This window comes from Oryctolagus cuniculus, chromosome 16, assembly GCF_964237555.1.
Source record: "Oryctolagus cuniculus chromosome 16, mOryCun1.1, whole genome shotgun sequence".
NCBI lineage: Eukaryota > Metazoa > Chordata > Mammalia > Lagomorpha > Leporidae > Oryctolagus > Oryctolagus cuniculus.
In genome coordinates, this window is record NC_091447.1 from 4602955 (window position 1) to 4628064 (window position 25110).

Sequence of the window (25110 nt, forward strand, 5' to 3'; positions counted from 1 at the left end):
TCAAGTAATAAATGTTTTACTTTTATTGATCCCCAGGCTATGCTATTAAAGTAATTTATAATATCTATACAATTAACTTAACATGAAATACTTATAAAGCTTGGCTGTAATTTTTAAGTGAAATATTTACTGCTGTTACAGTGCATTACAGCAAAAGTGCTTTGCTGATATAAACTCACTAATAATGAAGTCAAACAATTGCAAATGATGTGATTGTTCTCACAAATGAAGGATACCAAATGTCATCTTTAGCAACTCGCCCTGCCTGTGTTTCCTCAATTCGTGTATCTAGGCTCTGTCCTGACTCTGATAACTGCACGATGAAGATCTGTTTTCAATTTGAATTTCATACAGGATGTTCTGTTTCAAGGATCAACACTCATAATTTTTTCTTCTTTTCAGAGTACTGCTGAATAACCGAGTTTTATAAAATCAAATTATATATTCCATAATTGGCTGTCAGTGGGTGGCAAGGCTGTATGTACCTTCTTTTTATGCATTTTCAAATAATTTTTCTAAAATAATGATATAATATTTTTGAATAGGGCAAAAGTACTCAAAAGTAGTCATTTCCCCAGTCAGTTTTCTTGTTACAGGAAGTGCTCCCCTGCCTATCTGATCTGTGCCATTTAAATTGTCCAGTGGCAACCCCTGTGGATTCTGAGCAGGAGGTAAGAGAGGAGAATCAGTGCCCACGGCATGCGATGACGCATAGCTATTCCTGCCATAACTACCTCAACACTAGGGCCAATTTTCACAGGAATTGAGAATCTTATAGAAATATCACTTTTCTAAATATGTCTTTTTCAGTTTTGACTCCTCTAGGATTTGATGCTAAATCATTGCCAAATTCCAGTTATCTTCTCTAAGAACACACGTTCTTGTATTATTATCTACTGTTGTGATTAGGGATAATACATTACCCAAGTTTATGCATCTACAGGAAGTTTTAGCTCTGTATGGGGATTTAATTGATTACCTCTATGTCATGATTCCTGACTGTGCATTGACACATGGCCAGGCTTAAAACTGGCTACTAGCATTGGATGTGGCACTTGAAGTGGGACGTGATAGTCTATGTATCTTCCCAAAAGAGGCCCTAGAGGCTTTGAAATTGAATAAAAATGGATTCAGATTCTGATTCAGAGCCTAGTTGACTGTCACCATTGGCCAACTTATTGATTTAATCTTTCTGGGATTCTGAATTTATAAGATTTAGAATATAATAATCATAGAGATGCAATGAGACAGTTTGTGTGAATGCATGGTAAAATACTTAGCATGTGAAAGGTGCTCATTTAGTTATACTTACTACTATTATTATTCTTGATCATAATCAGAATGACATATTAGCAAGGATATGGATGCCTTTTAAACACTTCCTTAGCTAATTTAGTATTGCAAATTTCCCAGGTGACTAGAGTCATAGCATAACGCCATCTTTCAGAACTCTATGCATTCCCAATGAGGTCTGCATGGGGCAGTGATGGCACAAAAGCTCATGGCTGTGAGACCATCCCTTTGGCTATTCCAGCAACATTTACTGGCAGTCACAGCACATCAGTCATTGCATAAGGTGCTGAAGATACAAATACAGTGGATGACTCCAAAGAAGGTGCTTAGGCTTCTACTGATGGTCCCATCCACTCCTCTGGAACTAAATACCTGGATTATACCAAAGAGTAATAGTACAAGATGCTATACCTCACTGCAAGTGTATTTATAGACATTGCATTCCAATATTTATAGTCCAGTTGATGAAATCATGCAATCCTGCTTGTTTAGGGAATACACATTGCTCATACTTTTACTTTATTACTTTTAAGAGCTATTTGTCAAAGAATATAATTTTTTTAGCAAATGAGTACAGAAGAACAAAAAGGAATCTGTAAACCGTTGTGACTTTGAGAAGAACCATTGGTAATACTCAAAATAGTGTTTATCAAAGACATTCCAAGGAGAGAAGCTCTTTGATCAAACAACAAAGCCCCTGATTGTAAGGAAAATGTGAAAACTAAAATGTTCTTGGGGCTGGTATTGTGGCATAGGGGCTAAGCTTCAACTTGTGACCCCAACATCCATTATCAGAGTACCAGTTCTAGTCCTGTCTATTCCATTTCTGAACCAGCTTCCTCCTAACACACCTGGGAAGACAGCAGTAGGTGGCCCAAGTACTTGGGTCCCTGTAACCATGTGTGAGACCAGGATGGGGTTTCTAGTTCCTGGCTTTGGCCTGGCCTAGACTTGGCAGTTGTAGTCATTTGTGAACGAATTAGCAAATGAGAGATCTCTCCTTCCCCCACCTCTCTCTCTCTCTCTCTCTCTCTCTTTCTCTCTCTTTCCCTCCCTCCATATCTCTGTGTCACTCTGCATTTCAAATAAATAATTTTTTAAATCTCCTTAAAAAACATAAAATGTTATTTTCAATTTGCTTTAATAATAAACTTGAAAAAAGTATATTTCCAAATAAAAATTGGCATAATACTCTTTTCTTTGTACAAAAAAAATGCAGCATTGTCTAAAATGAAAGCTTTTATTGACTGATTTTTTTTGAGTGATTATATTGTGCAAAAGTACAAAATGTCTCTGAAATCAAAGATGTTTACAGAGTTAGGCTCTTTGGCACTGCTTTTGTTGAAGCCTGCCAAATAGGTGTTGTCGAAATGCATTCCATTCTGTGTCCAGCCAGTAACCACATTCAGTACGACTTGACTTTGGAAGCGAATTTCCTAATAAGCTGGAATGTGATTTCTGTTTCTCTATATGTCACTCTCCAATAATCAGCACTCTCAGGAACTTTCTCTTTTCTCTCCGTGACAATTGGGAATAATACGTGCAGGCCAAGAATGAGAACTTTGTGACACTTACGTGAAAGATTTGCCTATCACACTAATGTTTTTTAGGAACCAGAGCTTAGAAGTCATTAAAAAGTAATCTGTGGTTGCTGGACGTGCCCAGGGCAGACGGAAAGGGGAAGGATGTGTGAAAATGCTGGGCAGTGTGATAGGAAAGGGACCATGGCAAGGTCACGAAGGTGGGTTTCCAGAGCTCCACTTGAAGCTCAGCTCTGCCTTCATTCGCTGTGTTTAAAGGGCTGGGTCTACGCTTGGCCCCTACCAGCAGCCACACACCTCACTGCCTGGCCTGTGGCAGATGTTCCTCAGATAACACTTATGATGGAGTAACATGACTGTCTCAATCATTGTGTTGCACACATCCCAAGATGTTTGGCATGAGGCCAAAGGCTTCTTCAGGGAAAATATCATCCCATTCCAACTTCCTGAAAAACATTAACTTGGAAAAACAGACAGGCTGTCGAAAGGACAACGGTGGTATTGAGAAGTCCTGGGAGGGATAGAAAGAGTTTGAATTAAAAAAAAAAAAAACATAGGGGAAGCTGAGTCTGGTTCGTTAATGTGTCAAGTGTATTAATATGAAATGTCAACAACAGGGAAAATGGAGTAAGGAGTATTTGAGAACTATTTCTATTACAAATTCACATTGTCTGTTCTGTAATTTAAATCTAGTCTAAAATAAATGTGAAAAACATTTAACTATTCTGCTGAGGCCCATGATGACGCAGACAAGGCAGACATTAATGAGGTTTTAACTGTAGCCGAGGTATGGTTGGGGCCTTAGAAATGAGGTACAAATGGTCTGATTTTTCTTTCTGACTTCAATTCTACATCCCATGAAAGACTGAAGTATTAAAGTTCTCACCTACCTTTAATCTATTCTGTCTGGAACTCTTTTTTCAAATCCCATTACTAAATAAATTGACCATAGGTAAGATCTCCAATCTACACATGTGGCCTGTTTTTTTTTTTTTTTTTTTTTTTTTTTTTTTTAAGTTGTAATTTAAAATGCCAAAGAAGAGAAGCTGGCACACACCTTCCAACATCAACTTCAAACATATCTCTGGCTTTAGCTGTCACAATGCCAATTATATGGTCTCCTTCCAAAGGAGCATGCAACTTCTTCTTCTTCTTCTTCTTTTTTTTTTTTTTTTTTTGACAGGCAGAGTGGACAGTGAGAGAGAAAGAGAGAAAGGTCTTCCATTACCGTTGGTTCACCCTCCAATGGCCGCTGCAGCTCCCATGCGGGTGCAGGGCCCAAGCACTTGGGCCATCCTCCACTGCACTCCCGGGCCACAACAGAGTGCTGGACTGGAAGAGGGGAAACTGGGACAGAATCCGGCACCCCTACCGGGACTAGAACCTGGGGTGCTGGAACCGCAGGCGGAGGATTAGCCTATTGAGCCGTGGCGCCAGCCCTGGAGCATGCAACTTCTCTTGCAAGTCCACCCAGTAAATACTACCTCTGCTCCCTAGCTCCAAGGAACAGTCCTGGCCCCCACAGCACTTCAAACCAGGACAGCACATCCCACTTAACCCTGAGTGTGCCCTGACATCCCAGAACAGTGCTCTTTCCCCTGCACCCCCAGTGCCCTCTGCATCTCCCCGTCCTGGCAGTAGCAGCTCCTCTGGTATCCTTTATCTTCAACAATAACCCCTGCTAATGTCCCAACTGTATATTCCCCATTCAGGTGGCTGCTTTTCAGGGGTACTCAACAGTGCCAATTGTTTTCTTAGCTCCTGCCACTCTTCAGCTCGCTGCTTCTCCTACAAACTCACTTCTGAAAATGCTGTTGCTCAATAACATCATAATGACCTGAACAGTGAAAATTTTAAGGATCTCTTAGTGACATACAACAAGTACACCCAACTCTTTATCTCCAAACGTTCCTCTTTATATTTGCATAACCTCACCTTCCTGGTGAGCTTTACATAAAACCATGCACTTATGTGTGATTACAACTAATTTCTTTCCTTCTATATCTTGGAACTGGCCTGCAAGAGAAAATAAAAAAAAAAAACACATATACTCTTACAATACCTAGAACTCTTAAACTCACAAATGTTTTCTCTGAATCCTCCACTGTCAACTTTAATATGAAACCCAGTTCCTTCATTGTTTGATACTCTCACACACGAATTCTCGTGCATATAATAAGCATTGAAGGACCTTATTCAAATTTGACAGCTTTGATGGTCTGTGACCACAGGTCCACTCATTTAGGAAGCATTTAGTGGGGAGCCATCCCACCTATGCCTATTTGTGTGTGTTTCTGACAAGCCTCCTCTCTCCATGCCCCTTCTACCTCCCTCTTTCTTCCTAATTAATCCTGTTAGGACAAATCCCACTGCCAGAAATCACAGAGCATTTTTTAAAGATTTTATTATTTATTTGTCTATTTGAGAGCTAAAGTTACAGACAGTGAGAGGGAGACACAGAGAGAAAGGTCTTCCATCTGCTGGTTCACCCCCTAAATGACTGCATTGGCCAGAGCTAAGCTGATCGGAAGCCAGGAGCCAGGAGCTTTTTCCAGGTCTCCCACACGGATGCAGGGGCCTGAGGACTTGGGCCATCTTCTACTGCTTTCCCAGGCCATAGCAGAGAGCTGGGTCAGAAGTGGAGCAGCTGGGACTAGAACTGGCACCCATATGGGATGCCGGCTCCATAGGATTAACCTACTATGCCACTGCGCTGGCCCCAGTCACAGAGCATTTTACAGTTCATTTTCTCTCCTAACCATGGCTTTTCACTCTTGTCCTGCAACCCAAGATTTACATTTATTTTTTAAAGATTTATTTATTTATTTATTTATTTGAGAAGTATAGTTACAGACAGGGAGAGGGAGAGACAGAGAGAAAGGTTTTTGTTCTGTTGGTTCACTCCCCAAATGGCTGAAGCAGCCAGAGGTATGCTGATTTGAAGCCAGGAGCTGGGAGCTGCTTCCTGGTCTCCCATGCAGGTGCAGGGGTCCAAGCACTTAGGCCATCTTCTACTGCTTTCCCAGGACAAAGCAGAGAGCTGGATAGGAAGTGGAGCAGCTGGGACATGAATTGGTGCCCATATGGGATGCCAGCACTGCAGGTGAAGGATTAACCCACTGTGCCATGGTGCTGGCCCCAAAATTTATTTTTATCTATTTATGTATTTGAAAGACAGAGTTAAAGAGAAAGGGAGAGAGATCTTCCATCCACTGTCTCACTCTACAAAGGGCCATACAAAGCCAGGAGACAGGAACTCCATCCTGGTCTCCAAAATGGGTGCTCTCTGCCTTCCCAAGGCACAATAGCATGGTGCTGGATCAGAAGTTGAACCACTGAGACTTGAACTGGCATTTAAATAGGATGTAGGCACTGTGGGCAGCAGCTTAACACTTTATGCCGCAATGCCAACTCCCCAGGCACATTTCAAAACATGTCTTCTAAACAACTAAAGAGCAACTCTGGTGGTTACTGCACATTTTAAACTTCAGCACATCTTTTTAAACCTTGAGGAAGAAGGAAAAGATCATTATATTAGGACACACATTTTCACAGAAGGAAGGAGATGAGGGGACAGCGCTAACTAAAGAGGGGATGGGCAAGCACCCAAGAAAATGCAGAGAGGCCACTGACGACCTTTTCCACAAGAGTTTTCCTTACCTTACAGTTTGGTTTGAAAACTAAATTTCAAAATTATCCACCCTCAACCAAAGCAAAGTCTTCCTGGTATGAAAAAACAGGATTTCTTTTTCACTGCACTAACAAATAGCCAGAACTCAATAAATATTTATTATGCTGAAAGTGAAACGAAGTTAGCAAAATAAGACACAGGAGATTCCAGCTTAACTGAATTTTTCCTTGACCTCAAATCCCTGTGCACTCACCTTCCCAGGTATGCTAGGTTGCAGTTTACAGGAGCCTTAGATGCTTTCCTTATCACTGTTCCCCACTATCTAAGAGGAGAAAGGCCTAAACTGTCCACTCTTCTCCTCTGTTTCCTGTGAGCCTCACCGTGATGCTTCTCCACATAGAAAGGGTACCTTAAATGCTCAGGGAAAATGAAATTTAAAAATGATTCATTTTGGTACAAAAAAAGGGGTGTTCAACAAGTTCATGGAAAAGAAATATAAGAAGACACAAAACTAGAGGAAAATATAGATGAAGCATTGCAAGAAATTGATATAGGCAAAGATTTCTTGGAGAAGATCCCAGATGTACAGGGAATAAGAGAAAAATAGACAGGGGACTACATCAAGCTAAGAAGCATCTGTATAGCAATGGAAATGCTCAACAAAATGAAGAGTCAACTGACAGAATGGACGAAAATGTTTGCAGACTATACATGTGATAAAGGAGTAATGTCCAGAATATATAAGGATCTCAAGAAACTCAACAACCACAAGACAAATAATCCAGTAAGAAATGGAGTAGGGAGATTAGGGATATGATTTTTTTTTTCTTTAAAAACAGCCTGGTTTCATCAAGTGCAGCTATTCTAACTCTACTCACTGTGTTTATGTGGTCAACTTGAAATTCAGAGATACGGTGCTCACAGTTGCATTTTGCAAGGGTTGGCTAGTTCTTGACTATAATAATTGGAAATTGCTGAGGTCCGAATGAGAATTACATGAGAAAAAACATTTCTTTAGTGAGGAGTGGGCAGTATTAATACAAAGTGGTTGGTATACCGCTTTTGTTGATCTCAGCAGGAATGTGGGGTTTATCCTTAACAATAGCTTTGTTAAGAACCTGTTCACTGTGTCTATGTTGGGAGACTGGGAGAGGACCAGGTCCACTCTGGAGCCACACTGCAGGGTGCGCTTTCCTCGGCCACCACTTACTAAGTAAGTGGAATTACTTAATCCTTCTGAACTTCAGTTTGTTCAACTTGAGAATAAAAATGCAAACAATAATATGCACATCATAGGATAATCCTGTGCATTAGGAAAGTCTTTAACTGGTGCTTGGTGTTCCTAGCGTTCCATTCATGTCAGCTGATTATCATCACCTGTGCATCTGTGATGACACTCAGACCATCGAGAGCCAGTCACGTCATACTATATTTTGCTGGGAAGACATTATGCCACAGCTGTGCCTATCTGCAGGGTTCACACTATGGTGCCAGAATGTCTGTGCTTCGTGGCTCCAGAAAGCAAGAAAAGTACCCCCACTTTGATCAACAGACTGTTCCTTAACACAGTACACACTAATTTTATTGTTCAGATCTAAGTGATTGGAAAAGCAATAACATTCCGGCATTACTTGAAACAGAAGGAAAACAGGAATAAGGAAGGGAGTGCACAACTGTCAGTAGCCTGATTGCGCCTACTCATTTTTTCTTCCTAGGTGTCAAGAAAACTACTTCCTATGTATATAGAAATTGATAAATCGGCAGAAAAATGTTGGGTGTTTATAAATATGCATGAGAGTTTTTTCACTGATGGAATTTTTTTCCAAGGCAAGGCGGGGTACTTCTGAACTGATTATTGTATACAAATAACCAAGTCCCATTGAAAGAATCTGGTGTCAAATTTATTTAGAATTGCCACAACTTCTCACAAGGATTTCATGTGGAGATTCAAATGTGAGTGAATTTTTAAAAGTAAAGTTGCAGATGGGCCATCTTTGTGGATGGCATGTGCTCTGATTCCCTCTAATGGTCAGTTTTGTACACCCCAACAGAGTATTTCTGAGGATAAGTACTAATGATTAATGGCTTTTACTTCCTGTTATTTTTAAATATGCTGAGGTAGATACTATATTCTCTGGTCCAGCCACTCAGTGCCCAAGGTAATGGAAGCCCAGGGAGATTTAGCAACTTGCCCAAAATGATGCAGCTATTCACCCATAGTGCCAGGCAACCTGACCCCAGAACTCCAGCTGTGAGCACCACATAGGGCAGGGAGCTCTCTGGTTATCTGAAAGGGTTGTGGGAGAGGTGGGGTCTAAATTCATACTCCAGGCCTATCCTATGCTTTTTATCTGGAGAAGCACTCTAAAGTTTCTCTCTCTCTCACCACGTGGGCACAGTTCTGAAATACAGAGGTCCAGGAAGGGAGGAAGATGGAGCAGAGAAGTACACAGAGTCTCAGCACTTGCCTCATGCTTGTTTGTGGAGAGGGAGAGACAGAGCCCTTCCCAGTTGTTGTCTTCTATTAGGAGGTTGGAAGGGGAGTGGTTATGTGGTGCCTCCCCCAGGTCCCAGGAGGAGGGGGATGCATCCTTGGGAAGTGGTTATTTGACTGACAGCTAGGTGTATAGGATTACATGTGGTGGATGCAGTGTGGCTTCCAGCTAGTGGCCCTGCTCTAGCTATATGCCTTACCCATATCAAAAGGAGAAATTACCTTGAGCTTCCTTTAATCCGTTCCTTTGAATGGTTAACTACAGATACGGATGAGGCTATGCTTTCCTTGTCTTGGACACACTAAGCCCCAAGTAGTGCAAAAACTTTTGTGATGGCAGCAACATAGAACTGAGAGTATGACTAGTTAACAAGGGACTTTCGCTTTTTATGTTTTTAGAATATTTGTGCACATAATTAACTATGGGTCCCCTTTGCCTTGATAATTTATACAAGAATAAAATCAATTGGGTAAAAATCAAAGGCATTTCTAGGAAATAATGTAAATTTATTGAATGTCTAGGATCATTATTGTAATTCTGATAAATGTGTTATTGCAATGACTGGATCTTCTGAACATGCTATTGACCAACTAAGAAAAACACATTTTTACAACAGTAGCTAGCACTCTTTTCCAGTCCTTACTCTGCACTAGGAGGTGAACTAAATACGCTTTTTCACTGAGTCACTATAGGAGCCTGAAAAAGACAGGACACATTCACATAGGAGCTGTCACCCAGAGAAGGGAAGACACATGTCCCACAGCTAGGAGGTGACAAGGCTGAGCTTTGAACTCCTGTGAGTGTCAAATAGACGTTGTGTCAAAATGCCTCTGGGCACTGTGCAATCTTTCATCATCTTCGGAAAAGCATTCTAAGAATTATCTCATCCCTGCTCCCAAAAGCTGCCTGAGATACACCAAAAGAAATGAGAAACGGAGTTCCAGACAGGGTAATAGTTTTCCCAAGACAATGGGATTTGTGGTAACACTCACCCTCCTGACCCATTTTGGTCTCTGTGTTCCTCCAATGCACGTACTTCTTCCTTAGATGACAACAACCAGATGCCTGCATTTTATCCCTCTTCTTCGACTCTTGCTTTGATTTGGCTGTGCAATTGAATTCTGGACACACAGAGTGCAGCTGCTGCCTCTCAGAGCCAGGAGCTCCTTTTCTGACCTTGGCGATGTCATTCAGAGGAAAAGTCAATCACAAATGTTTATCCGTCTGCCGGGTACCTGCTCCACTCTCTCTGAGCTCTCACTCCCTGGATACACAGGGTTTCCCAGTGGGTCTCACTGTCCTGCCCTCCTGCAAGTTCCATGGATGCAATCTCTATTGGGATCTCTCGACCTCTGTTCTTCTGTAACACCCTGAAAAGCAAACAGATTCTGAGGTTAAAGTCTAACAGCATTTCCTGTAGCCTTCCTCCCTCCTCTGACAGCCGCCTACCACCCACTGTAAAGGCTCAAGCCCTTCTCTTGTCTCCCTGCTTTCAACCCTCTAGTGTACTGTAACAGATGAGTTTTATTCTAATCTCACTCAGCAAAAACAAATTTTGAACTATGTCACTTATTAATCATGGCTTCCCAGCCCTTTGGCATTGTAAAATTCCTTCAAGTGACCTAAACTATAGCTTTCACACCTCCTAATTTAGTGACTCATCACAACTAAATATTCAGCCTCTTCACAAACACCCAGTCAAAGCAGGTAGAAACACATTTTCACTATTGAAGTCTATAATTCAGCAATTAAATAAGTAATTCAGGGGTCAGGTCTGTGGAGCAGAAGGTTACGCCTCCACCTGCAAGCACTAGCATCCCATGTGGGTGCTGGTTCAAATCTCGGCTGTTCCACTTCCCATTCAACTCCCCAGTAGTATGCCTGGAGAGACAGCAGAGAATGGCCCAAGTGCTTGGGCCCCTGTACTCACATGGAAGACCCAGAGGAAACTCCTGGTTCCTGGCTTCAGATCGGCCTGGTTCTGGCCATTGTGGCCATTTGGGGAGTGAGCCAGTGGATGGAAGATTCTCTCTCTCTCTCTCTTTCTCTCTATCTCTCCTTCCTTCCCTCCCTCCCCCATTCTCTCTCTGTGTATCTGCCTTTCAAATAAATGAATAAATATTTTTTAAAAAAAGTTTTTCAATGTTCCTGACCATATCATAAGAAGTCAACTGTTCAATAGTATGGACATGCACAAATAGCTAACTTATGTTTTCATCTCTGTTTCTCAAGATTCCGTGTGCACCTGAGCTCCAGAATTGCTGGCACTGCCTTCATGTTCCACACTGCTTCCGCTCCGTTCAGCCAACCAGGTGCTTCAGAAGCAACAGATGATGTGACAATATGTACACATTTGTGTGTGTATATAATTATTTTCACTTCAAATATCATAGAGCCTTTAGCTAAACTTTTACTTATAATTCTACGTCATTTAAATGAGCATTTAACATTTAATTATGTAGATGTGTCATAAGTTATGTAACTTACTAGTCTTCCCCCCCTTGGACATTACATTGTTTCTTTTCTTCATAAATAACATAAAATGTTTTTCTTGTGCCTACATGTCCATTTGAGTCTTTTATTGACTTGGGCTGAATGTTATACAAGAAATTGTGTGCTACACACAATTTGAAGATCTGTTGATGAACGCATATTCTGGTATGAGTAGAAAAGAATGTTACTTTTTTTAAAAAATTTTTTGACAGGCAGAGTGGACAGTGAGAGAGAGAGACAGAGAGAAAGGTCTTCCTTTTGCCGTTGGTTCACCCTCCAGTGGCCACCGCAGCCGGTGCGCTGCAGCCAGCGCACCGCGCTGATCCGATGGCAGGAGCCAGGTGCTTCTCCTGGTCTCCCATGGGGTGCAGGGCCCAAGTACTCGGGCCATCCTCCACTGCACTCCCTGGCCACAGCAGAGAGCTGGCCTGGAAGAGGAGCAACCGGGACAGAATCCGGCGCCCCGACCGGGACTAGAACCCGGTGTGCCGGCACAGCAAGGCAGAGGATTAGCCTAGTGAGCCACGGCGCCGGCCAAGAATGTTACTTTAATTCACACTCTGAAAATATCAGAAAAAAAGTAACCTTACAAAGTATACTAAAGTGAAGGAGATATGATGTCACACTGATTAAATATCTATTTCTTTAACAGCATCAAAGTTGGACTTCAGTCCTTCTCACATTTGTTAATCGATTGTTTCCCTTTCTTTGTCATCCTTAATACATTGCCATTTATTTCCTGTGGCCAGACTGCTAATGTGTTCCTTCTTTAGATGCATGAAAATTTATTGTGCATTAATCACTTGAACTCTGTGTGACGTTTTTAGCAGTTTGACACTTTGTGGTTTTGGTTTTCACACACAGATGCTGTTGGCAGAGTACAGTCACTGAGGTCACATTCCAGGGAGTTGACATTTCAGTATTCAAAGCATTTCCCATTAACTTGGTCTGTATAATGAATAATTATTTATTTCTTTGGATAAGTATTTTTAATTGTAAAAATCTGCTTTAATAGGGCTGCCTTGCCTGGCTTCATTGTTTTCTCATTTTACTTATATTTTATCTATCCATATCATGCACAGCCAACAGGCTTCAGTTGGATGAACATTACTCAAAAGTCATTAAAAATGATAGAAATAGGAGCACTAATGTTTTAGTCCATTCAGTCTCCTGTAACAGAATAACATAGATGAGTGTCTTATGAATAACAGCAAAACTTATTTCTGTAGTTCTGGAAGCTGGGAGGTCCAACCTGAAGGCATCAGCAGATGCGGTGTCAGGTTGAGAGCTGGTTCCTGTGTCCCAGATGGCTGTCTTTTCACTGGGTGCTCCCAATGCAAAGGGTCTCCTGTGGTGAGGCCGCACCCTCATGACCAAATCACACACAAAGGCCCTATTTTACTTTTTTTAAAGAATTATTTATTTATTTGAAAGGCAGTTACAGAGAGGCAGAGAGAGAGAAAGATCTTCCATTTGCTGGTTCACTCCCCAAATGGCTGCAACAGCTGGGGCTGGGCCAATCCAAAGCCAGGAGCCAGGAGCTGCCTCTGGGTCTCCCACATTAGTGCAGGGGCCCAAGAACTTGGATCATCTTCTGCTGCTTTCCCAGGCCACAGCAGTGGAGCAGCCAGGACTCGAACCCACCCACATATGGGATGCCAGTGCTGTAGGTGGTGGCTTTACCCACTATGCCATAGAGCCAGCCCCACAAAGACCCTATTACCAAACATCATCACAATGGGATTTAGATCTCAAAATATGAATTTTGAGAAACAGAGTCTGAAAAATCTAAGTATAAAAGGTTACTTCCAGTCTTTCTTAACCCAAAACTACCGAAACACAATTAGTTAATTTGTATAGTAACAGCTTGCTTTTGGTGTAATATAATGTATTGACATTGTTGAATTCACATAACCTAGAGAATATTATAAATCTTCGGGTTTTTATTAGAACATGCAAAAGCTGTAATTATCACTACTTGGCAAGATGATATTGAAATAATTAAAGGTAGAAAGATCTTGGTGAGAGGTCTTTAATTTCTGAAAATTCCTGATGTGAATATAATGTATTCCAGATGAGTTTTTCATCATCTTAGCATTATTTGATGTATGTTTTTATTTAAAATATCTTTCTAATTTATTGCTCTGTATTTGTGCAAAATTCCAGTGAAATCTGATTATTTGGATTTATCTGGGTCTAGTGTTGGGCTGCCAAAGATCAAGAGGTAAATAATTTCTTCCACCTAAGGTGGAAAACGCAACTTCCCAGTGGATGAGCAGTAAAAGCATATGAAAGTGATGGAATACACTGATTTCAGAACAGAGGCATCCTCAGAATCACATTATGATGTCTGCTGATGTTCAATTTGGACAAATAGTCCACCCATAAGTTAATGATCCTGGAAGTTAAAAATACTTCAACTTTGACCTGTGCCCTAAGAGTAAAAAGGCATAATTTCTCCATTTTGACCCATATTTTCACAACTTAATTTTTTATCATTAATCAGTTTCCCTTTCATGGAAAAAAGCATAAACTGGTTGTGTGAAGTAGATAGATCCCTCAAAGAATGAAATTTACCAAAGATGACTGCAGAAGGAGTAGACATTATAGAATACCACTCAGCCAAAAAAAGAAGAAATCCTGTCTTTTGAAAACATGGATACAACTATAAACCATATGCTTAGTGAAATAAGCCAGTCCCTAAAAGACAAATAACCTTGTTTCCTCTGATACATGATAGTTGAAGTGAAATACAAAAAGCTGTATAGAAATGAAATGGACATCTTGTGATATGATTATGGTTTTAACACTCAACACAGCTTTTAGCTTAACACAGTTCTTGTGGAACTGCCATCTTTCTGCTTTGTACTTATTGAATATTACAGTTTGTGGTGAATTAAGCCTGGGATTATAGAGTGGTTTGAAAGTATGTCTTTGGGACTGGCACTGTGGCATAGCAGATACATTCACTGCCTGCAGTGGGTGCCAAATGGGCACCAGTTCTAGTCCCAGCTGCTCCACTTCCAATTCAGCTCTCTGCTGTGGCCTAGAAAGCAGTAGTAGAAGATGGCTCAAGTCCTTGGGCCCCTGTACCCACATGGGAGACCCAGAAGAAGCTCCTGGCTCCTCCCTTGGGATCAACTCACCTCCAGCCATTGTGGCGAATTGGGAAGAGAACCAGCAGATGGAAGACCTCTCTCTCTCTGCCTTTCCTTCTCTCTCTGTGTAACTCTGACTCTCAAATAAATAAATAAATCTTTAAAAAAGGAAAGTATGTCTTGGTAAAAATTTAAGAAAAGGAGGAAGGGAAAGAAGCAGGATTGAGGAAGGGAGAAGGGGAGGGAGGAAAGTATGGCTGTCTTAGATCTGTAGCTGTGAAACACATGAAATATGTTTTCATATTCATAAAATTTAAAAAAATAAAATGTGAAGATTGCATTTTTATAAGGTAAATTTAATACATTATAGAAAAAAAAATGTCAGGCCCACTGTCTTCACAGATGAATTTCTTCAGTTATTTCAGGGATATTACACAAAGTCATCCAAAAAGGAGTAATAAATAAATACTCTTTCTGATTTTTTTAGGTCAGTATCATCTTGATTATAACACTTACATGGACCCCAAAAGAAAGAAAAATTCCAGCCAAGTATCTCTAAGACATTTGCTAAAATACTTAGCAATTTAAGTAATATATAAAAGAACAATCTATCAAAATTAGGCAGGTTTTATCTATGTGTGGAAGTAGTTTAGTATTTGGCAATGAATCAGTGTAATCTACTACAAAAAAGATAAGCAGAATATATATGTGTTTCTTCAATTATTGACAAAATTTTAGATGTGCAAGTAAAAGTAAACTTACAGTAAACTAGAAATAGAAAGGAATTTTCTTAATCTCACTTTAAAAGATCAACAAAACCTCTACAGTAAATGTGGAAGATTTTTGAATTCATGGAAAATATCTATTATGAAAAGACTATTCAAGAATTTCAAAGTATTTTGTGCTAATATAAACATCTTTGAATTCCATTTCTTCACAAACTTTCTGAAGTACCCTTTTATAAATAATGATTGAATCTTGAACAAATTTCTCTGAGATTAGGAAAAAGCAAGGATGCCTACCAACACCACTTCCATCTCATAATACTTTTAAGATCCTAACCAGCACACAGCAAAGAAAGAAAGGAAGAAGAAGAAGCAGGAAAAACAAAGCTGTCACTACTGCACACAACATAGTTACACTTACAGACATCCTGTAGAACCTGCATAAAAACCCCGGGACTGACATGTTGGTTCAGCAAAGTCATTGACTCTCTTATACACCTGCAACAATAAATAGAAAAGGGAATTTATGAGAACTGTTTACAGAACCAAAAAACAATTTAGAAAGCAAAGAATAAATCTAAAATTATATAAAGAGACATTTTCTGAGATGAAATGGATTTCAGTAAAGAGAGAACTATACAACATTGGTATAGAAAAAGAAAATTCAGTATTGTAAACTGCCAGTGCTCTACAAATCAATGAGCTACCATATAATTAAACCAAAGGATGAAACTGGAGCACCTGCTCAAGAGATGTTAAGACCTGGGACTGGCGCAGTGGCAAAGCGGGTAAAGCCCTTGCCTGCAGTGCCAGTAGCCCATAAGGGCACTGGTTCAATCCTGGCTGCTCCCCTTCCTATCCAGCTCTCTGCGATGGCCGGGGAAAGCAGGAGAGGGTGGCCTAAGTGCTTGGGCCCCTGTACCTGCATGGGAGACCTGGAAGAAGCTCCTGGCTCCTGGCTTCGGATCAGCACAGCTCTGGCCAATGCAGCCATCTGGGGAGTGAACCAGCGGATGGAAGACTCACGACTCACTCTCTCTCTCTCTCTCTCTTCCCAACTCTGCCTTCAAATAAATAAATAAATAAATCATTAAAAAAAAAAAAAAAAGATGTTAAGACCAGGGACAGGCATTTGGCCTAGCAGCTAAAAGCAGGTTTAGAGTCCAGGATCCAATATCAGAGTAGGAGACTAGGAGACCTGGGGACTGAATTCTGGTTCCTTTTCCAAGTCCAGCTTCTGGCCACCCATGTGGAAACCTGAACTGAGTTCCCAGCTCCTGGCTCCCCTTTCCTCCCTTGATTGCTTCAGGGGAAAATGGAAGAGCTCTTTGTCTTTCTCTGTCTTTGTCTCTCACTTTCATTGCTTCTCTTTTTTCTGTCTCTGTCTCTCTCTCTCTCTCAAAAAAAAAAAATCTGATCAAGAATATTCTTTTTAAATTGTCATATTTTTTATGTTATTTATTTGCATTTTATTCTCAGGCTGTGAGCATGGTGCTCAATTGGGTTGCAAACGTGCATGGCAGGGAACAAAGTACTTGGAGCAATTGTGGCTCAAACCTCCCAAGGCACAGCAGGAAGCTGGAACTGGACGTGGAGCCGGTACTCAAGCTCAGGCACTCCAAGCAAAAAACATACATCCTAAGCAGTGTCTTAACCGCTTTGAAAAGTGCCTGCCCCAGGACAAATTATAAACCCATAGTAAACAGCACAGTATGGTATCAGCACAAGAACAGGCAAATTCACCAGTGAAGCACACAGACTGTCCAAAATCAGACCCCGCATATTCAGTCTCCTGACTTAGAGTAACTGCCACACTACACTAGAGAGAGGACAATCTTATCGATGAATTCTGCTGATTCAAGAGAAAAAAATGACTCTGGATTCCTATCTTCCACCATATACAAAAATTAAATCTAAACGGATGGCGGACTTTAACATGAAAGGTAAAATAATGAAACATGTAGATTGACAACACAGAATGTATTTCTGGCTTAAAAATGCAAAAAAGTTCTTAAAGTAGATATAAAAATTCTATATATATAAAATAAACTAGATATAAAATTCAAAATATAGTAATAGAATATATTAAAAACTTATTTTTATTAGCAATACAGTCAGAGAATCAGAGAAAATTCACAGCTTGAAAAGGTATTTTCACTATAAATGAGTTCCAAGAAAAAGTCCATAAAACATAAAAAATTCTCATGGGCCATAAGAAAGAGAAAAACAACTTAAAAAATAAAATTTGGCAAAAGACTTGAGAGGATATTTCACAACAAATAATGCTCAAAAGGTCAATAAGCTATGAAACAATCCTTAGCATCATTAGAAAATGCAAATTAAAAACTCAATAAGGTGTGATCACACCACAGTGGCTGGAATGAAAGAATGATAGAACCAACACTGGCAAAGATCTGGTATAACCAAGACTTGTTGGCTACTTGTGCAAACAGAAAATAATATAACCATTGGAAAATGTTTTAAAAATATTTATACACACAATATACACATGCCCTGTGATCCAGAAATTCTACTCCTGGGCATACATTCAAGGTGAAATACATTTGGATTCTCACCAAAACAAAATATGTATTTCAGGCATGGAAAGCCAAGACACTCTGGCAAAATATCTCTGTGAGTGAGATCCCAGTGGAAAGAACAGGTCTTCAAAGAAGGAGGTACCTTTCTCTGAAGGGAGGAGAGAACCTCCACTTTGACTATGACCTTGTCTAAACAAGATAAGAATCGGAGAACTCAGAGGGCTTCCATAGCCTTGGAAACTCATGACTGGAGCATAGGGAGATTACTGATGCCATAGACAGGAGTGTCAATTGGTAAAGTCAACAACAGGAGTCGCTGTGCACTTACTCCTCATGTAGGATCTCTGTCCTTAATGTGCTGTGCATTGAGATTTAATGCTATAACGAGTACTCAAACAATATATTTCACTTTGTGTTTCTATGGGGGTACAAACTGTTGAAATCTTTACTTAATGTATACTAAACTGATCCTCTGTAAAAAAAAAAAAAAAAAAAAAAAAAAAAGAAATTATCAACTCCCAACTTGACTCTCACTGGGATTAAACATGACAATAGGTCTGATCTGATTTCATCATCATTTAAAAAAAATCATCTATTATTTTTCACTTTATGTTTCTGTGTGGGAGCAAACTGTTGAAATCCTTACTTAATGTATACTAAGCTGATCTTCTGTATATTAAGATAATCGAAAATGAATCTTGATGTGAATGGAAGGGGAGAGGGAGTGGGAAAGGGGAGGGTTGTGGGTGGGAGGGACAGTATGGGGGGGAAGCCATTGTAATCCATAAATTGTACTTTGGAAATTTATATTCATTAAATAAAAGTAAAAAAAAAAAGTTCATATCTGCATAATTCTTCACAAAGAAAAACTAGAAACTAAACAAATCCAAGCAAGGGAATGGATCAATAAATTAGGATAATCATGTCATAGCATACAGAATAAAAGATTTATCCAACAATATAGGTGAATTTTATAAAAATAATTGGATGAGAGAAATCAGACACACAATAAAATATGCACTACAAGTAGGGTCTTCATAAAGTCCATGGGAAATGCATAGCAGAATATGCATGGATTTCAACATTTGGTCTCCTTTTTCTGCAGACTTTTGAAGCTCCCTTCTACATGTGTAGGAAAGGATTAATGCAATCAATGCATTTAATTTGCTGAAGCAAATTATGGCTGTGACTATAAGCAGCATCCAGATCCCCTGAGGCCTCCTAGCAGATCTTCAAAGTGGGAAAGTGCTTCATGGCACCCCCACCATGACTGGAATCTACTCATGTGAAATACAAGAGCAGGCAAAGTTGATGTAACCATCAGGAGACAAAATGCACATGAAGCCAACTGGTGGGAAGGAAAACCTGAGGTCATTCTAGCTGCAGGTAAGAGTACTTTTCTTATTCTAGTTGCTGGTTACTGGTTATATATGTGTGAAATTCTTTCAGTTATAAAATCACACCTGAAAAGGGGCTGGTGCAGGGGATTAAGCCACAGCCTGCAATGCCAGCATCCTACATGGGCACCTGTTCAAGTCCCAGCTGCTCTGCTTCCAATCCAGCTCCCTGCTAATACACCTGGGGAAGCAATGGAAAATGATCTGAGTCCCTGTGCCTCTGCACCCATGTGGGAGATCTGGATGAGTTCCTGGCTCCTGGCTTTGGCCTGACCCAGCCCTGGCCCTTGTAGCCCTCTGGGGAGTGAACCTGTGGATAAAAAAAATCTCTCTCTCTCTCTCTCTCTCTCTCTCTGCATTTCAAATAAATAAAATAAATCTTTAAAAAAGACGCCTGAATTTTTTTGCAAGGAGTGGGAGTTACCTCTCCCACTCCGCAGTGTTTTCATCTCAGTAGTTCATGACAATACAGCTCTCGAATCCTCACCATCACCCCACTGAGAAACCCTGAAAATGGAGAAAGGAACACACAGAAAATAAAAAAAGAAAAAAATTTAAAGTGTTTGCATGCTGCTTGTCTGACTTATGCTTTAGTAGCATAACACTGCTTTCTTCTGGACCACTGCATCGCATTTACAATTTGGTTTTCATAGGCACTGCATTTCCCTAAGATAAAGAGGCCGAGTGAGTCTGGCTGGAGAACTCAGCTGTTCTTTAACTCATCACTGGAGGCAAGAACAGACAGTTACTGAGTCAGATTTACCAGTGTCCTTCATAGTCTCCCTGAGTCTCCACTGAGTGTGTGTGTGTGTGTGTGTGTGTGTTGAAGATGGATATTTGCTGCTAACATACAGTAAGGGGTGGCAACCAGGGAGGACCTGATTGACAGTGCAAGGAATACCTTCATTATTTGATTACTATTTATAGCTTTTATTTATATTCCTGTGAACAGTGGCTTTTCTATTTTTTCACTTGTAGAGCTCTTTATTTAGAAAAGCGTTAAACCTGTGATTATAAAATAAATTGAAAGTCTGTTATTGTGCCAGTGCCGCGGCTCACTAGGCTAATCCTCCACCTTGCGGCGCCAGCACACTGGGTTCTAGTCCCGGTCGGGGCGCCGGATTCTGTCCCGGTTGCCCCTCTTCCAGTCCAGCTCTCTGCTGTGGCCAGGGAGTGCAGTGGAGGATGGCCCGAGTACTTGGGCCCTGCACCCCATGGGAGACCAGGATAAGCACCTGGCTCCTGCCATCGGATCAGCATGGTGCGCTGGCCGCAGTGCGCTGGCTGTGGCGGCCATTGGAGGGTGAACCAACTGCAAAAGGAAGACCTTTCTCTCTGTCTCTCTCTCTCACTGTCCACTCTGCCTGTCAAAAAAAAAAAGTCTGTTATTGCAAAATATTAAAAGGAAAAAAATAAGACTGGATGGAAGATGGAGGGAGAAAAATGTTATATTCTTAGAATTATTGTCTATGTAATACATGAAATTTGTTCTCTTACTATATTTTAAAGATTTATTTATTTATTTGAGAGGAAGTTACAGAGAGAAAGAAATCTTCCATCTGCTGATTTACTCCCCCAGTGGCTCCAACAGCTGGAGCTGGACCAATCCAAAACCAGGAGCCAGGAGACTCTTGGGGTCTCCCACTTGTGTACTTGGTTCCACACACTTGGGCCATCCTCCACTGATTTCCCAGGCCATCAGCAGGGAGCTGGATCCAAAGTGGAGCACCAGGAACTTGAACCGGTGCCCATATGGGATGCCAACTCTGCAGGTGGAGGCTTAACCTACTGTGCCACAGTGCCTCTTATTATTAATAAATAAAAATGTATAAACAAAATTTTAAAAGAGGCTTAAATGCTACTTGTCTGCCTAAGTGCCTCTGGATGCAATTCCAGTCACTGTCCCCAAATATAGACGTCTCCCACAGCACAAATCCCTGTGTGGGGGTGTGAGTGTCGAAAATAAAATAAGTGTATATTAATCAAAGATCATTTTCTGAAGGGAAGCACATCAATTTGTCAAGCCCCAAAATGGAAATTCAAGGTAGAGATGAAAGCCCATTAACTCCATCCTCGGTCTGAGAGCCAGTGCTCCTCAGATAAAGCTCAACACAAAGAAAACTGCTTCATGTCATTTCTGAGTTCCTGTTTGAGAAATCATTCTGATCAAATGCAAGGGAGTTACTTAAACACCATTATTCTCGATTCAGGTCACAGCCCGTGGGTGCTGTCTCGTGCTGAGAGTCACTGATGGACAAAGCTCTCAGAAGCACAAGTCTGCCTACACACCACCCTCCAAGCACAGGAAAGGAGATTACTTTAAAAAAAAGCAGATAATATATAGAAAATTTTTAGAACAGATAATATATAGAAAATTAAAAAAAATTTTTTTTGACAGGCAGAGTGGACAGTGAGAGAGAGAGACAGAGAGAAAGGTTTTCCTTTGCCATTGGTTCACCCTCCAGTGGCCACTGCAGCCTGCACACCACGCTGATCCGAAGCCAGGAGCCAGGTGCTTCTCCTGGTCTCCCATGTGGGTGCAGGGCCCAAGCACTTGGGCCATCCTCCACTGCACTCCCGGGCCACAGCAGAGAGCTGGCCTGGAAGAGCAACCGGGACAGAATCCAGCGCCCCGACTGGGACTAGAACCTGGTGTGCCAGCGCCGCAGGCAGAGGATTAGCCCAGTGAGCCGCGGCGTCGGCCTATAGAAAATATTTTAAAAATGAAAGCAATATGCCCTGACATTATTTTTAAAGATGCAGGGATACTGTTATTTCCACTTAAGTTTATTCAGCTTTGATATTGAATACAAAACAATGTAAAACACTTAATTTCCACATAGGACGGACTCGGCAAAATATGAATTGTTAGCCCTAATTAAAGGCAGAGAGTGTTTCTTACGATATTTAACTCGTTTTAGATCTAAGCTTAGTGATGTTTGGGCCATGGCATTGGCTTTAGTCTAAATTTTCATGGCACATATGTAGTCACACATGCATTCAAACACACATGCACACACTTAAACATGTTTGCAACATGAATATACCTAGTACTATAGACACACTTAAACACACATATATATACATGTATATAAACATAAACACATTCACACACATATACAATTTACAAGCACATGCACAATAATGTATACACTTAAATGCACATATACATACATGTATAAATGCACACACATTCACATGTACAAATTTAAACACATTTACACATATATAACATATACAAGCACATATACAGTAATGTACACACATACAGGCACATACATAAACATGCACACACATGCACTTACACATACACACTTAACCTAGGGTCATCATAAGACCTTGATGAATTAAAAATACAACATGTCTGGCATGTGGCACAGAGGGTTAAGCCACTGGCACCATATGGGTGCCAGTACAAAAGCCCGCTGCTCCACCTCCAACTCAGCTCCCTGCTAATGCACCCGGGAAAGCAGCAGCAGATGACTCAAGCGTTTGGATCTCTGCCACTCATGTGGGAGACCTAGTTGGAGTTCTAGGCTCCTGGCTTCGGCCTGGTCCAGCCTTGGCTGTTACAGCCATTTGGGGAATGAAACAGCAGATGGAAGAGATCTCCCTCTATCTCTTCTCTCACCTTCTAACTTTGCCATTCAAATAAATAAATAAATCTTTAAAAAATACAACAATTTATAATTTGGATATTTGTACTTGAAACCGCATAGTCTTTCTACACACATTTTTCTTTTACAGATGAGAAAATGAAATTATAAAGCATTAACTGCTCCACTGTGTCATACTTTATGCTGACAGGTCCCTAATTCTGGAATTTCCATTACATCATTCTCCTTTTCATCATTCTCAAAATTCATGATATTTGTAAATTATCACAGAATTCAACATTTAAGAGTGTAACATATCTGGGGAAGTTCCCTTTGATTATTAATTAAAATTCTGATATCTTCTTTTTCAGTTTTACCCCTTTATTTAATACTAAGTATAAATTTAAAAGAAAGTCCAGGAACTGGGGTCCTAATATCTCAATTCTCTTAATACATCTTTTAGAAACTGTCATGATGAATTAGATACTTTCCTTGAAGAATTAGGACATGCCTTCCATTATGCTCAGTATAGGTTATAATACTTCTTCAGATATACTCATACATGCCTCTCTAATAAAAGATTGATTTATTTGAAAGGCAGAGTGACAGAGAGAAAGAGGAGGAAGCAAGCAAGCGAGCAAGAAAGATCTTTCATCTGCTGACTCACTCCCAAAATAGCCACAATGGCCAGGACTGGCTCATGCTAAAGCCAGGAGGCTAAAACTCCATCCAGGTCTCCCATGTGGGTGGCAAGAACCCAAGAACTTGAGCCATCTTCTGCTGTGGTTCCCAGACACATTAGCAGGGAGCTGGATAAGAAGCCGAGCAGCTGTGACTTGACCCGGTGCTTCATAGGGTGTGGCTTAACTTGCTCTGCTCCAGTTCTATATAACTTTGATAGTACAATACATTCTGGACAAACTCATGTAATTCACTAATATGCATGTTTTTGGGGTTGTGTTGGCCCAAGATGAGGACTACTACAATTAATTCAACATTCTTAAAAATCATTCAATTAGTGCAAAAGAATCAAGAAATCTGAACATTTCCTTCATGTGCTTTTCTGGGTTATTTTTAACAGTATATTAAGGTATAATTAACAAAAATAAATGACAATTGTCACAACTATATAACTTGATAGCCTTTAATGTGTGAATACACCTGTGAAACCATGAACACAGTGAAGACACTGCCTGATGGTGTAACTTTCTCTCCCCTCACCGCAAACCCTGACTCCAGACAATGTTGATCTTCATTCTATCATTGTAGGTGGTTTTGCATTTTCAAATATTTTACATAGGCAGTCATATAATATTCATTTTTAAAAAATTTAGCTTTTTCCTCAATATCTTTCAATTTGCATTGTAACATGTAACAAAATTCGTTCATTTTAAATGAGTTATTGTGTGAATATGCTGATTTATTGATTCATCCTTTATTACATTTGGGGTTGTTTCTAATTTTGGATATTACGGGTAAAGTTGCTATTAGAATTCATGAGCAATTTCATATGGATATACAGCTTGTTTCCACTGTATATGTGTGCAAATAACAAACTACTAGACCATTTTCCAAATTGAATGGGTAATTTTCCATTCTATAATGACCACATAAAAGTTCAAGTTCTTCCACATCCTTGCCACCACTTGTGCCTTTTTAATATGAGTTCTGCTGATAAACTCTTGCTAATACTGTTTTCATAATTTCCATTCTAGTGACTGATTTTCAGCATCTTTTAATGGATTATTTGCTGTCTTTTTTTTTTTCCTGACATGTGAACTATAAATATCTGCTCATAGTCTCTGGTTTGTCTCTGTAACTGGAGTTTGTCCTTGGAAGCACAGAAGTTTTTAATTTTGAAGAATTAAAGTCAAAAGTTCTCTACTACTTCATCACTTTGATCACAAACAATAACTATCATGTGTTGAATGTCTGTCATAGGCCAGACAATATGGAAGTCTGTGTGTGTTTCTAAGACAACATATGTTTAGTGTGATACTGATCCTCTTTGAAACTGTGTAAGCTGAGTGTTATCCCAATTTGTAGATGAGCTTCAACAACCTTTCTCTGGACATTTAGCCTAGTGTTTAAGATGCTCTTGTCCCACACTGGAGTGCCTTGGTTTGATTCCCGGCTCCAAAATTAGCAAAACTTAGCTAAGGCAGATGCTGGGAGGCATCAGTGATGGTTTAGGTGACTGGGTTCCAGTCATCCTCTTCAGTGGCCTGGATTGAGTTCCTGGCTCCTGTCTTTAGCTTGGTTCATCCCTGGTGGTTGTAGCTTGTGGGAAGTGAACTAGAG

General features: G+C 40.3%; 1 long non-coding RNA gene across 7 annotated transcripts in view; it reads right to left on the reverse strand.

Annotated features, from left to right (window-relative positions):
- The window catches only part of LOC127487775 (uncharacterized), a 66905-nt gene extending 49599 nt beyond the window's left edge, over nucleotides 1-17306 (reverse strand). For all 7 annotated transcript variants that reach the window (XR_011383041.1, XR_011383044.1, XR_011383042.1 and 4 more), the window contains exons 1-3: nucleotides 16199-17306; nucleotides 15698-15774; nucleotides 9953-10330 (exon numbers count right to left, since the gene is read on the reverse strand). This is a non-coding gene — a long non-coding RNA (uncharacterized lncRNA). The remainder of the gene's footprint in view (nucleotides 1-9952; nucleotides 10331-15697; nucleotides 15775-16198) is intronic.
- Nucleotides 17307-25110: the final 7804 nt, after the last annotated feature.